This window comes from Ostrea edulis, chromosome 10 (genome assembly GCF_947568905.1).
Source record: "Ostrea edulis chromosome 10, xbOstEdul1.1, whole genome shotgun sequence".
Classification (NCBI taxonomy): Eukaryota; Metazoa; Mollusca; class Bivalvia; order Ostreida; family Ostreidae; genus Ostrea; species Ostrea edulis.
In genome coordinates, this window is record NC_079173.1 from 35,399,820 (window position 1) to 35,414,410 (window position 14,591).

The 14,591-nt window shown below is 35.8% G+C and overlaps 1 protein-coding gene across 1 annotated transcript in view; it reads right to left on the reverse strand.

The window, feature by feature from the left end:
* Positions 1-3,985, reverse strand: part of LOC125665903 (calcitonin gene-related peptide type 1 receptor-like) — a 68,023-nt gene extending 64,038 nt beyond the window's left edge. The window contains exon 1 of the mRNA XM_048898869.2: positions 3,793-3,985. The gene's annotated coding sequence lies outside the window, so the exon portion shown is untranslated. The remainder of the gene's footprint in view (positions 1-3,792) is intronic.
* Positions 3,986-14,591: the final 10,606 nt, after the last annotated feature.

Here is a 14,591-nt window from a genome sequence, read left to right on the forward strand (position 1 = left end):
TACTTTCCATTTTGATCTTGCTCTTTTATATCAACACAACCTAGTTATGATTGATTTTACCAAACTTGTATCAAATGATATCATATTTCTCTCTCTCTCTCTCTCTCTCTCTCTCTCTCTCTCAATACCCCTCTCTGTCTATCTCTACCGGTCTTTCTCTCTTCCTACTCCTCTTTTTCCTATCTCCCTCTTGCTTTAATGTATGTATGTGTACGCATTAGTACACTTGTTTGTGACATAGATCTTAATAAATTTGTCATCTTTCTAAAAAAAAAAAACAAAAAAAAAACAACCCACATTTGGTGATATATTACAATCACTTTTATATGAAATATATGTACTAAATCTCTGTATACTATTGTGTAATTGTGATGAGAAATAAATTCAGTTCAGTTCAGTTCAGTTCAAGTATCTTGATCGCCTCTTCCTTCAAGGGCGCCTCCGTGGCCGAGTGGTTAAAGCATCGCGCTCAAAATCACACCGCCTCTCACCTTAGTTCGAATTCCGCTCGCACCGGTAAGTGGAGAACTAGAAAGTTTCCCAGTTTACTTTCGGAAGGTAGTGGTCTCTTCCCAGGCACACTGTATCCAACAATAAAAACTGGACGCCACCAGATAACTAAAAAAAATTTGAGTGTGGAAGAAAACAGCAAAACAATCAAAACATCCTTCGTTCTGTTCTGCAAAAAATGTACCACGTGCGTATGTAAATGATGTTAACTCGTTCATTGTTTATCTATTTAAACAAATATAGAATTCTGTTAGAATAATGGATTTATATGGTGTCCGGATAGGGCCATTTGCAAAAGCGTGACTGCGCGTTAGTTACAACACGCCATCACGCCAACAAGCAACGCACCTTCGCGCTCTCACGCCAACAAGCAACGCGCCTTCGCGCTCTCACGCCAACAAGCAACGCGCCATCACGCCAACAAGCAATGCGCCTTCGCGCTCTCACGCCAACAAACAACATACCTTTGCACCGTCACGTCAACAAGCAACGCGCCTTCGCACAGTCACGCCAAAAAGCAATACGCCTTCGCGCCGTGTTGCTTGTTGGCGTGACGGTGCGATGGCGCGTTGCTTGTCTGCGCGAAGGCGCGTTGCTTGTTGTCGTGAGAGCGCGAAGGCGCGTTGCTTGTTGGCGTGAGAGCGCGAAGGCGCGTTGCTTGTTGGCGTGAGAGTGCGAAGGCGCGTTGCTTGTCTACGCGATGGCGCGTTGCTTGTTGGCGTGACGGCGTGTTGTGACTAACGCGCAGTCACGCTTTTACAAATGGCCCTATCCGGACATCATAGATTTACATGTGGAATAACACTGCTAATGTGAGTGTAAGGAACGATTGGTAAATGTGCATATTGTCGGGACAGGAGTATCCAATCGGTATCCATAAATTTATTGTGGATCTAAGAGGGGTGGATAATGTAAAATAGCTTATGAATACTTTTCCTATATGGCTTTTCGGTTAGACCCGTGTTCTTCATTTGGTGTTGATATCATTAGCTATCGACAGTCAATTTGTATTCACATAGAACTTTACAGTCATCCAATTGTGATATGCGAGGGTTAGAATAGACAGTGATAGGAAGCCACGGGATGTACAGTTTTAAAACTAATACTTATTTTGAGATAAGCATGATCTGGGTTTACTAAGTAATGAAGTACGTTCTATCAATGCTGACTTCTCAAAATGGGGGGGGGGGGGGGGGGGGGATATAAGGCCCATATTTCATAATCTTGTAAAAAGGACATTTCCTCTGGTGACTCGTGAATGATTTACTAGGCTAAATGGCTAAACATCTGGTACATGTACAATCGGTTCATTAGTTTAGAAAAAATAAAATTCTCTCTCTCTCTCTCTCTCTCTCTCTCTCTCTCTCTCTCTCTCTCTCTCCTCCTAAATTTTGTCCAGTGTTAATCAATACGTCATTTCTCACAGAGAAAGGCAATGCATGTTTCTGACCATTAAAAACTTTCTGGGTTTGAATGAAAGCTTGTAACTCTCTTAATCCCTCCGCTTTGTCATCTCTTCAGGCGAAATTACACCAGTATAGGAAACGCGTTGTTAGGGACTTACATTCACGAAGTTTAAACACGAAAAATCTCAGCACCATCTCATTTCTATCGTGTTCTGGCACCACCGGAGACTGGTATCGACTGTTTAGGATTAATGAAAGTACTTAACATCTGTCCACCAATACCATTAGTAATTGTATTGTCTCTTTACTTTAAATACCAACCCTTTAACGACTTACACAATTGTCTTTCGCATCAGAAAGCATTCTTTATGATTGAAAAACATACCACATTCTTGAGTTTTACATATTTTGAATATTTGCGTTTTCAAATGATAAGAAGTGATTTGGACATATTGATCGAAATGTATGACCGACTATCTCAATTGCTTGCTCTGTGAAGATTTATAATATGCTTTTTCCGTATTGTAGCAAGCAATTACATGGTCCTCGTAAATTTTCAGCCTGTAGAGACGAGGGTACGCGACAGCTGCCTCATGGTTTTATTGGAAGTTTGCGTTAAATTATGACCGTTTGATTTAGGAAAATCTCTATAGTTGAGCACCTGTTTCATTGAGTGTCTTAACTTAAAATTTTCCCCCAAATGGTCTTTCCAATTTTCGCAATTTCTTCATTCATATATATATATATATATATATATATATATATATATTGGAAGAAAACAAATTCGCTACCATATTCATTGACTTCCATCATGTCAAATTTTCAATATGATTAAATATGTAACTGAAGTAGAAAAGTTAATACCCTGCCTTTGCATGAGATATAAAACTTTTCTTAATAAATCTCGAAAATATATCAAGTGCGCGCACGTGTACATCTGTATGGTAAAGAATAATGTACATGATGTCATGTTTAACATATTTGAGACCTTATGAGGGTTCCAAAGTGACAGCACTTTGAAGTATGTAATTGATAAATATTTTGGTAGCCCTAAATACACCATATCCTGCCGAAAGTCAAGATTAAGTCTCCAGTAAACACCGTAAGTCTATCAGCAGGGAGAGCTTTGAATTCTTATCTCTTAGAATCAGGTGTACATTCAAATAAGATTCCTTGTAAATTACACCTCTAAGAGGTCCGGTGCGTACTCTTGAGGTGAAGTGGGAAAGTGTCACTGGTCAAATTGTGATATATCACGTAGTGACATCTGTAAACGCATCTTGACGCACCTGTTTTATATATTTTTGATTAAGAGAATAAGGAAAGCTGCCAGCATGCATATATATATATATATATATATATATATATATATATATATATATATATATATCCCATGATTTGTGGATTGATTTGATCTATATTCAACGTGTTGTATGTGTTTTATGTTTTCTATCCCCAAGACAAGTTGGATATAAATCATATTAAACCATGGAATATTTTTTTTATCACATGTTAACCCACCCCGCTGATTATTCATTTACGTTACTGTATTCTTGGGAATTTAGTTTCCTGATAATTTGTAAATAAACTACGTAAAATTGTTGACGTTTGTTTTTGACGTCACAAATGGCGTAGGAAAACATAATTTTATAGTAATATTCCACTGGATAAAGGAGTAAACGTGATTTTATATATATATATATATATATTACATGCAGTAATACTCTATATATACTGTTCTACCCATCCACCCAACCTAAAGCGTTTAGAAAAAGATATATCTGTATATCAATAGATATACAAGTACCAGATAGTATTCAAATTAAAGACACATCTTCAAATATCATGCATTATTAAAGTAGCGTAAAACGATTACCTGGAGTCTAACCCTGTCGTCTTGGATCTCTGATCACTCCCGAATCGGAATTATCCTTCCCTAGTGAACACGATTGTCAAAAACACCTACATATAAACAGATCATATAAAAAGTCTGCCCAGATGTAACTGTTAATTGGTCGAGAACTACTTTAAAAACTCTAACCGTTGATGTCTTGTATCGATCTAACAAAATCACTCTCCCCCTTATCACACGGCTTTATAAAAGAAGCCTTATTTACCCTTCTTTTAGCCAAATCACTCCGCGCCACCGCGTTAAAAGTTTTAGTTTCCGATTAAATTGGCAGATTTTTTGGTAATTTTTATTCGCTAATGATTTATTTCACTGATAAGAATGAAAATAACAATGAGCGTATCTGTAGAAATAGTAGTGATTAAATATTGACTTAGCAGGTGTTTCTTTCTGTATCAGTATTTACCTTTTTTTAAGCTAAACAAAATACTTACTTATTTCAATCCCTGTACTAGCACTTGAAAGTATTGATGTAAAGACATTTAACGACGGAGACAAAAAACCGATCGCTGCTATGCAAAAACACCGACAGCTTCTGTTGTAAGAAATATGTAAAGAAGGTCAAAAAGTGAAATCTGTTTTACCTCTGAAATTCTTTTCAAATGAGGAAAACATAAGATTTGCTTAGCTCTCCTGAAATGTTTAATTTTCGCGAATGTACAAAACAAATAGCATGCAAACAGAATTTCAATTCATTTTCATAGCTGCTAAAGTCTTACTCTGATAGTAAGGAATGTCATCTTATTTGAAATCTTACATTAAACCAATATAGTCATAAATGATTCAAGTTCATTTATTTCGCTCACACATCAATCAGCGGAACATGAGATACAATAAATAATAAATGATAATGCGGAAATGCAGTTGTTTGGTGGGTTTTTTTAAATATCGTAATGTAAATAATAGATTTAGTTTAATCTCCCGAACATTTTAATCTAAAATGTTCCCAGTAAACAATAGTTAATATTCAAATCAATGTACCATGTTAGACGAGGAGGATGTACTTTTATTTTAAATACTATATATATCAATGTATGTGTTTTTCATCATAGTGATTATCATTATCTCGGTACTGACTAAAATCCGGTCTCGGTCCCAGTCCCAGATTTTTTTATTCGATAAAAACAGAATATTTCAGCCTCATTTCTTGTGAATTTAGATATGACATCTCATGCCTGCATTCTGATAGTTGATTGATCGTATTGTTGTCGTCTTTCGTAAAATAGGATGTGAAAACTTCTGGACCGGTGGGACCAACAAATAAAAACAATGCTAAAAGCCGGTCCGGGTCTCGACATTTTCCCTCAATAACCGCTTTATTAATTTACTTTTTCATAAAAAAGATAAAGGATGTGATATTCAATGCATGACATTCCTTTGGATACACATGTTTCTGATTTATTGTGTGTATGTGTGTGTTTTATTCCAATTTTCCTTTTTATGTCAAAATCGAACTCACATACGTGACATCCATCCCCCCCCCCCCCCCCAATGAACGCGTTACATTACATTTATATATATATATATATATATATATAAAATAAGGATGTATAGAAGGGAAATAGAAGGGAAATAAAATAGATGTACTTATTGCGGTGGATTTGTTTATAATTTACTGTTGCATATAGTTTTTTAAAAAAAACCAATTCTTGTTTTTCATTTTGGTCAAACACCTTATATATATATATATATATATATATATATATATATATATATATATATAAGCACTGAAAAGGCCACGACACGATATATATATAGGGAAGTCGTTGTGGCCGAGTGGACTTGCGCACTGGTTTGACAATCTTACTAGGCGGTGGGTGCCGTACGTCGCTGGTTCGATCCCGGGCTGGGGCGAAAATTTTCAGTACCTAGTTGTGATTATTTAGTGCTTTGTATATATATATATATATATATATATTATCACTCAGTACAACAGTGTATCACTCTTGTCACCGATGTAGTTTATCGATACTTGTCGTTTTTGCGTGTTATTTGTTTATGTAATATATGTCATATATATATATATACATATCATTTCTCTTCTACATTCCCATCTTCTAGTCAAAAGGTAGTGTAATGCTTTCATTTGGGAGAAAATGTCACGTAGTTGAGTTCGATTCTGACATAAATATAAAGAAAATTGCAATCCCCCCCACCCCCACCCCCCACACACACACAATGAATCAGAAATATATATGTATATAAAGGAATGCCACTGAGTATCACGTCCTTATTTTTTTTATGAAAAGGTATAGTCCAGTCATAATAACTAAAAAAAATCACTCCAAATCGAACTAATTGCAAAAGAATTTATTTATGCATTTTCCGATCTGACAAGATGTAAAGTTTACTTGGAAAAAAAGTACTCCTCTCCAGGTGAATGGGAAATACTTTTTTTAGGGAGAAAACATAAAAAATACAAGAAAAATCGCAGAAAACTGGAAAATCACTATATTTAGATTAATATTCAACATATCTCAGTGAAACTTGTATGTATGATACATTGCACAATATTTCAGGACACTTTCAAGGCCAAGGTTACAATGTACATTCACGGTCATAAGTTGAGGTGAAATTTGCAAAAAGAAATATACATACAAAACTGAATAAGAACAAAGTTCTATCTAATTCATGGTATGCTACAAGGTCATTTCCAAAATCAAGGTCATGCTCTAGAACATTCTTATTTCTTATTTAGACTTGCAATTCCTACCTTGAATAACAAGATTGATGAAATTGTCATAAATGCCGAATTTTATGGTCTGATGAGAACTTTTCTTTTCTAATAAGTATGTACATTTAGATAACAATAGAGGAAAGTTGAAATACATGTACGAGCAAGAATTATAGTTCATTAAATCCATCAAGTGAAAGTTTTTGTTTTTGCTTCCTATGATAATAGAATTATTATAACGTGTACACTTTGCATAGTAGCAGAATGAGATATTCAATAATTCTCAGTGACTATCAGTTGAAATGAATGGTTATTATTACTTCAGATTAGCGCAATGGTGTTTAATCTGCTCCTGCTGTACAGACCTAGTGATCTTCAGGGACAAAGGTGCAGATGGAATCAGCATTGTCTTCTGACATCTCAATGGTTGATAAAAACTTGCGGTATATACCTGAAAGCCTCCAGTCCTTTCTACTGAGCGGCTTTACTCTTAAAGATCCTCGTCTGAAAGTATTTGTTATAGGTCAGGCAATTACACAAACTGTTAAACCCAAGTCTCAAATTACTCCCCTTCAGTTGGGCCTAGGAGTGCAACTTCATCACCACTTTGCATCAAAATCCTTATTAGACACTCTTCATAGCCTCGGATTCTGTAGCCTATATCCTTATTAGACACTCTTCATAGCCTCGGATTCTGTAGCCTATATCCTTATTAGACACTCTTCATAGCCTCGGATTCTGTAGCCTATATTCTTATTAGACACTCTTCATAGCCTCGGATTCTGTAGCCTATATTCTTATTAGACACTCTTCATAGCCTCGGATTCTGTAGCCTATATCCTTATTAGACACTCTTCATAGCTTCGGATTCTGTAGACTATATTCAGTAAAACAATGGTTCGAATACTCTGCCCATCACGACTCTCTACAATGAAGTAAATTAAGAGAATAAAGTCATTGTTATTGACACACTAGGATATCAAAATTTTATATGGGAACACACAGAGTCAATTAATTAACACGAGTATAGCAGGGTTACACTATCTCATATCGAACAGCCGGGTTACATTATCTGATATCGAAATGCAACTTGATGTTCCCAAGTTATATGGATTCAAGATTTTTTATGCCCCCGCCACTGTTGTCGGGGCAAATTGTTTTAATATACCCATCAAAAATTATGGTATGGCGTCGTCCATCTGTCTTTCCGTCTCTTCGGACTTTGTGATCAAACTGCAAAATGAACAGTAAGCTCCAGGATCTTACAACTTCGTACATTTGATCACCATGATGAGAGGAAGATGCCTATTGATTTTCAAGGTCAAAGTCGTAGTATCAGTTAATAGGAAAGCATTGTAGGCAAAATACAGACCGGCCTATAGGGGCTAGGAATGTCAAACTTGCTATATATTGTCCAGGACCCAGTTGCACGAAGGTTCGTTAACTTTAACTGAATATTAATTTCCCATTAACTTGAACATTTATTTAGTGTTAACTTGAAGTTAACTATCAGTTAAACTTAACTAACCTTCGTGCAACTGCCCCCTGAAATTAAGTCAAAAGCTTCCGGGCCCCTCGGAGAAATATAAGTTCAATATATATGCATATAAAGTGGATTGGTGCACCATTACCTACTTTAGGGTAAAATAGGTCAAACAGTTCTCCATTTTAGCCCCGTTATGAATACAGGTATTGCAATGAAATTTTGTCAAAACCTCTCTCTCAGAAAAATACATAATCAGGTCACATTTCAACTTGATTGTTAAAAAGTGACCTACTTTAAGACTAAAGTAGGTCAAATATTTTTGTGGACTTTTTCTCATCATGGATACAGATATTGCACTGAAGGCCTAATGGGCGTATGTTGTACAGTTCACAGTATTATTATCCTTTGTTCCCTGACAGGTGTGTCTGTCTTTCCGAAACTTTTTATTTAAAACATTACTCGTAACTTTGAATGGTGAGTACGAGGGATCTCGCATTTCATATGTGCAGTCCTTGTGACAAGACTTTATTGTGAGTGCAGTCCTTGTGACAAGACTTTATTGTGAGTGCAGTCCTTGCGACAAGACTTTATTATGAGTGCAGTCCTTGTGACAAGATTTTATTATGAGTGCAGTCCTTGTGACAAGACTTTATTATGAGTGCAGTCCTTGTGACAAGACTTTATTATGAGTGCAGTCCTTGTGACAAGACTTTATTATGAGTGCAGTCCTTGTGACAAGACTTTATTATGAGTGCAGTCCTTGTGACAAGACTTTATTGTAACACCAACGTTTTTTAACCTTGTGATCTTGACTTTAGAATTGGGTCTACCTTTAAGAAAACCTAAAGTATTCAATATCTGCTGACCAAGATTTTTCATTTCATACTATAATCTTTGACCTTGTAACATTGACCTTCTCTAGAACAGCAAGGTCATATTTCAAGTTCGGTTATGTCGTGGCACTTTGATGCTAGGTAGAGCTCACGAATGTTCATGGGAATGAATAAAGATTAATAAAACCTTTTTTTTTTTTTTAAATCACAACATCTAAACAGCACCAAGGCTGTGGTAACTGGTGAGCGATGCTGTCCAGGAGCTTCTTGCTATTTTTAAATAATTTCAGTTTTTATTTAGTAATTTTGTTTTTCGTATATGTTGTTTGTACTCATGAACTTCCTTTGTGTCGGGTTTCCCCTTTCAAACAACAACAAAATGTCTGGCTTTCAAGGTAATGGATAGCATCAAATTATTTGAAAGAAAGGCAAGTGTCAACTGACTGGGAAAACCACATATAGTACATGCATGTCTTCCATTGCTTACATATGACTGATATGAAAGGGTCGTAGAGTTGTGTACAGGACCACATAGTCTTGTATTAAAATTTGCTTTTAAAATGATAAGGATATACCCACTTTCACTTTACGAAATAACATAATGGAACGAAGTGAGTATGATGCATTTTCTGATGAGACAAAAGTGAACCATCATTTATAAATCTTTTTAAAAACTACATCGTTGTATAGGTATATTTTACTAACTTGTGCCCTGTCCAAATTTCGACATTGAATAGAAATTAAACAATATGAACCCCCTATTTCTAAATTCTCACTCCAAAAATAAGAATCACCCCTTTCGATGTATTACTAGCTGAATGGACGCGCGATGTGACATTTATCAATAACAATTAATCACGTAGAACACGTCACCGTCCAACAGTCGACAAACTTTCGCCGATTCCAACTGCTCACTTAATACCTCTCTTACCTCGTAAAGCAGTTCCGTTACATAATCCGATAAGTTTATTTGCATGTAGAAAAAACTCTCTAATCTTTTGATCGATATCCTCGCAGACTAAGCACGGGAATTGTAAGACGGCAGTGGTACCCACTCGTAAATTCACTCACTCGTAACTTCAATCCCATGTGATTAGCGTTAATGAGCGCTCTCCTCTTGCGACATGCAGTATTGTACCGCACGTATATTGATTTGAATTTACATTTCTATTTTTTCTCTTTGATATCTTTACAAATTGTAATGATAAGCCATTACCTCATGAATATGTTGAAATTGTGAACAATGCGTGTATGATTCTTGATATATATAGTACGTCTTGGGAATTCTGACAGAAATTAAAGTAGAATGTAAAAATTAATATTAAAAAAAAATCATTTCTGAAAATACATGTGTATAAAATGCGACGCTTTACACCGGTATACCTGTGCTAATGCGCTGCATTAAGTAAGCCGGCGTGAAGCGTTGCAGTTCATATCCTCATGCTATTTCAATTTTAGATAACCAACATATCTTTAAATGCAAGATATACTGTGTATCAAGTTTCCCAGGGCTAACTCCTTTCTGGAACATACAGAGCGCTGCTGAGAGTACGGGAAGGTACCGTACATTATATGATTGCGCCCATGAGAAAAGGGTGCTTATGACAATTTTTACACATTTTGATTTTTTTTTACAGAATTTTCTAGGTTTTGGGTAGAATATCTGGAATACGAAGTTTGATCACTCTATTCCTTCTCTAAGACCTCTGTTGCTGCGTTTAAAGTCAGGGTACATCAACTATTCTATAAGCCTTTCCGAAAACATGAGTTATCTCTCTTTGTATTCTTACATTTAGTGTGAATATGACAACTTCCGGGTAGTAACACAGTCAGACTGCGCATATATTATATATATAGTTATATTAGTATGGGCGCTGTTCAAAATCGAGAACAGATGCAATCATTTGTACGAGAGAGTAAGAAAATGTTAATGGAAAAAAAAGAATTTCTTGATCGAGTCGGGAGTGATTTTCGGGGGGAGGGGGGATTTTAAAAATTAAATTGGAAATCACCCAGACATTCATTTGTTTACATATACATGTCTCCAATAACGACTGACATAATTATTTTGTAGGCAATTTTTTTTTTTATTATAGATATTTAAAACGTCGAGTGTCTGTGGTGAGAAGATCTTGCATACATGTAAAATGCCCCCCCCCCCCCCTCTTTTCAAAATAAAAAAATCAATTAAATTAGGAAATCAACGCTTTCATTGTTTTATCAGGGCTAAATTTATTCCACCACCACCAATCGACTCTTTCAAAAATAAACCAGATTGCAATCATTGGGTAACTTTCTCCAAAGTACCTGGACGTGCAAATCATTTTGTACACTGCAGCATGAAGCTAGGATTGTTAATATCAACTGATATGTTTAAAATGCAGTAAAATAGGTAACTAAATAATATTTTTTATTAATTTTGTTGAATATTGCTAGACTGATATAAATTATTTTTCATAGACCTGTGTGATCCCGGGGGGAGGGGGTATTCTCAAATGTACTCTCTGGGGGATAGGTAAGTTTACCCCCCCCCCCCCCCCTAATACAATGCTTTTGACATCTCTGTATCTTCCCTCTTTTATTCGTTTTAGCCCCCTTGAAATCTACTTGATTATGTATAGGCACGTATCGTGTCATAAAAGAAATTGCAATGACAGATTTAGATACCCCCTTTAGCCACAAATTTACAAAATAATTTGAGTAAAACTCCAAATATTTTACTCAAAATGGCTGTATTTACAGGTACATACTCTTGCCGACTATAAATTCAGGGTGTTCAATTATACGTTATTTTATTTTCAAAGCATTACATGTCTAAATGTCAGTTTAAAGATGATTTGTGACGACGAATTTCTTTATGGTTATACTTGTATTTGAAACTGTATAAAATTTGTGGGCAGACAGCTGGAAATCTGTCAGTGGCCGGCCTCTGTTTCATTTACAAGTAGGCCTACAGGCTGGGTTAAATTTTACTCACCAATCGAAGGAGATGAACATTTTCAGAATCCAGATGTGTCAGTCCGACATACCTAGACGTACATCGTGGCAGAACTTTCATCGCTGAATGTACATGTACTACATTGATATTGAACAAGTAGCTTCTGATATTTTATTATAAATCTGACTGTGTTAAAACACGGGCTAAAGATCCTGAGGAAATGTATGCAATATATGATATATACTAATTTCAGTTAAAAAACACGTGAAATCCTGGAGGGGAAGGGGGTTAGTTAGAATAATCTTACTGCGTCTCGAGACAGGCCCGTCGTAGGAAATTACATCAGTTTAACGATAGAACATCCTATCGGAGAGGGGGGTGTCCTCCTTTACTTACAACATTAATTTTCTATTATTTTTACAGGCAAAGTTGGTTATTTTCACGTGTATGAAGTAAACCTATGCATTGAGATCTTTTATTAACGTTAACATATTTGTTGGCGTGATTACTGTAAAATTATACAGCAATATATATGCGGCCTTCTGCACTGTTGATAATGACGCTTCTCGAATTATACTACCCGGAAGTCTTAACCTACTGTTACGCAAGCGTACTACGTTCCGGATCAAGGAAAGATAACTCATGTTTTCGGATTGGCCTATACGTAACGTCGTGATATTTCTACGACGTTATAGACGCCGCTGCAATAAAGTGTAACACAGCTGAAAGAAAAATACATGCTTCCAACAGTACAAAATACTCTTTTAAAAGTTACGTTAACTTACAACTCGGCACTGGCACTGTACGTGACGGGAAAGAACAGACACTCAACGTTTTAAGTATCTATATTTAAAACAAACCATTGTCTTCCTTTAAACAACCTACCGGATATACACAAGGGTGAATAGTTTGTTTATCGGAAGGCAATTTTTTATTTTTGATATCTTATCATAGATATCTAAAACGTTGAGTGCCTGTGCGGGAAAGTCGTTGGTTCGATAATGAACTTTCACTGCTAAATGGCCCTGAACACCACCTCAGATCCCTGTATAAGTGTAAATTTTCTTGAACTTACGACGTTCCTTAATGGTATGTTTCATTCCCTGTCAAACTGTGTCGTAGCACCATGAAGATGAACTGTGGAAGGACTCAATAAGACGTCTAAAATACGCTTAGCTTGTTGAAATCATAAAAATACTGTATTGAATCATATTCAAAGTTTGATCTCAGCATGGATTTTATTGATTTATATATATCAATATTTCATAGATTAGTTTGACTTGCGTCTATATTCATTTTAACGTCATGGGACCTGCTCTGTTTTCTCGGGATAGTGCTGTGAATGGCATATGTAAGCTAAACGTAAATATTGATTATCAAACTGTTCATGTTTAACGAGCAATTAATTACTACCCAAGAAGTATATTCTTTTCTCATATCAGCAGGGGAAAGGACCAAAATAAAAGACTCATGGGCCTTAACGCTCACCTGAGTAACATGCAACAACTGTTTAACTGAACAAAGTGGCTATTTTTTTCATTTTTTTTTTCTGGGTTTTTTTTTTTTCAAGCTTTCCAAATTCAGTTTTTGCAATGTATAAGAGTAAAAGAGCATTTCAAAATGATACTAGGTCTGTATTTTTACTATAGGATTGCCGCTCCCTGCAGCCTCCGTGATTATATGTTCTATTGGTGCCATGAATTACGCAACCTTCATAACCATACATAATAGTATTCTGTAACAAAGAACTGACGTCGAGAGGATGACTCTACGAGTCTGATAAGATAAAATCACTATTTAACCCACCCACCCCCTTTAGAGCCTGACACCTGTCCGAAACGTCATAAATTTGGTAGAGGAATTCATGCTCTTCATCAAATCCTGATAAATCATGAAATCCTGTTCGGTGTGTACAGGGGTACAACAGATTTTCATAGGATGCATTTTCACTGTTTTTACGTGTTGTACTAGGTATCTAGTAGATGTACAGGAGTCAAAAACATGATTAAAACAATAACACATGGTCATTACCTGTGTCATAAAGTCCCAACTTAACACCGGATGCCCTGATTTATTTTTTTGGAAGAAGCACCTCCACACACTATCAGTATGGATACATTTTTAAGCTTGATGTACATTAACAATTTTTGCCAATAAACTCCTAAACGCTTGCTCCAGAGTTAGTGCTTACACCTTTAATACTGTTTCATATGTGAGGTGAAATCCGTAAGCTATAATAGAACTTACTTGATTAGTAAATATCGTAAAATTAATTAGAAACCTACTTTCGTTTTCAATAAACTACCCGAAATAGCAAAAATGAAAGTGGCAGATCTATGCCATTTTTCTTCCTTTCTTTTTTTAAAATGACAACTTAAGATAATAGATATGAAGTTAATCCGTTGTTTATCGATGCTTGATTTTGATCTTACAGAAGAAATAAGTTTTGATAATTGTTGAATGAATAAAATATGCCTGTTCGTTTCTTCAATCCGTGGTTTTAGTCTTGAATCAGCTTATGGAAATTTTCAGAACGAAGTCAGGCAACGTCCTACCAATCAAGCCGAGAAGATGCGATTGGTTTACGACACAATCAGCATAAATTTGTGGAGGTGTTCAGTGTTAGTTATACTTATAATACATACATTGTACTTATTATTTCATGAAGATTTATAATTATTTTGCTTATATATGGGAATATATATCCCATTCAATGAAGGACAGCCTCGTTCATTCAATCAATGTATGCAACAATTCAAACACACATTAAAAAGTCCTTCCTCTATGCAATATTATTTAATTCTGATTTCCCGCGCTTGCGCGGGGTTTCATCTA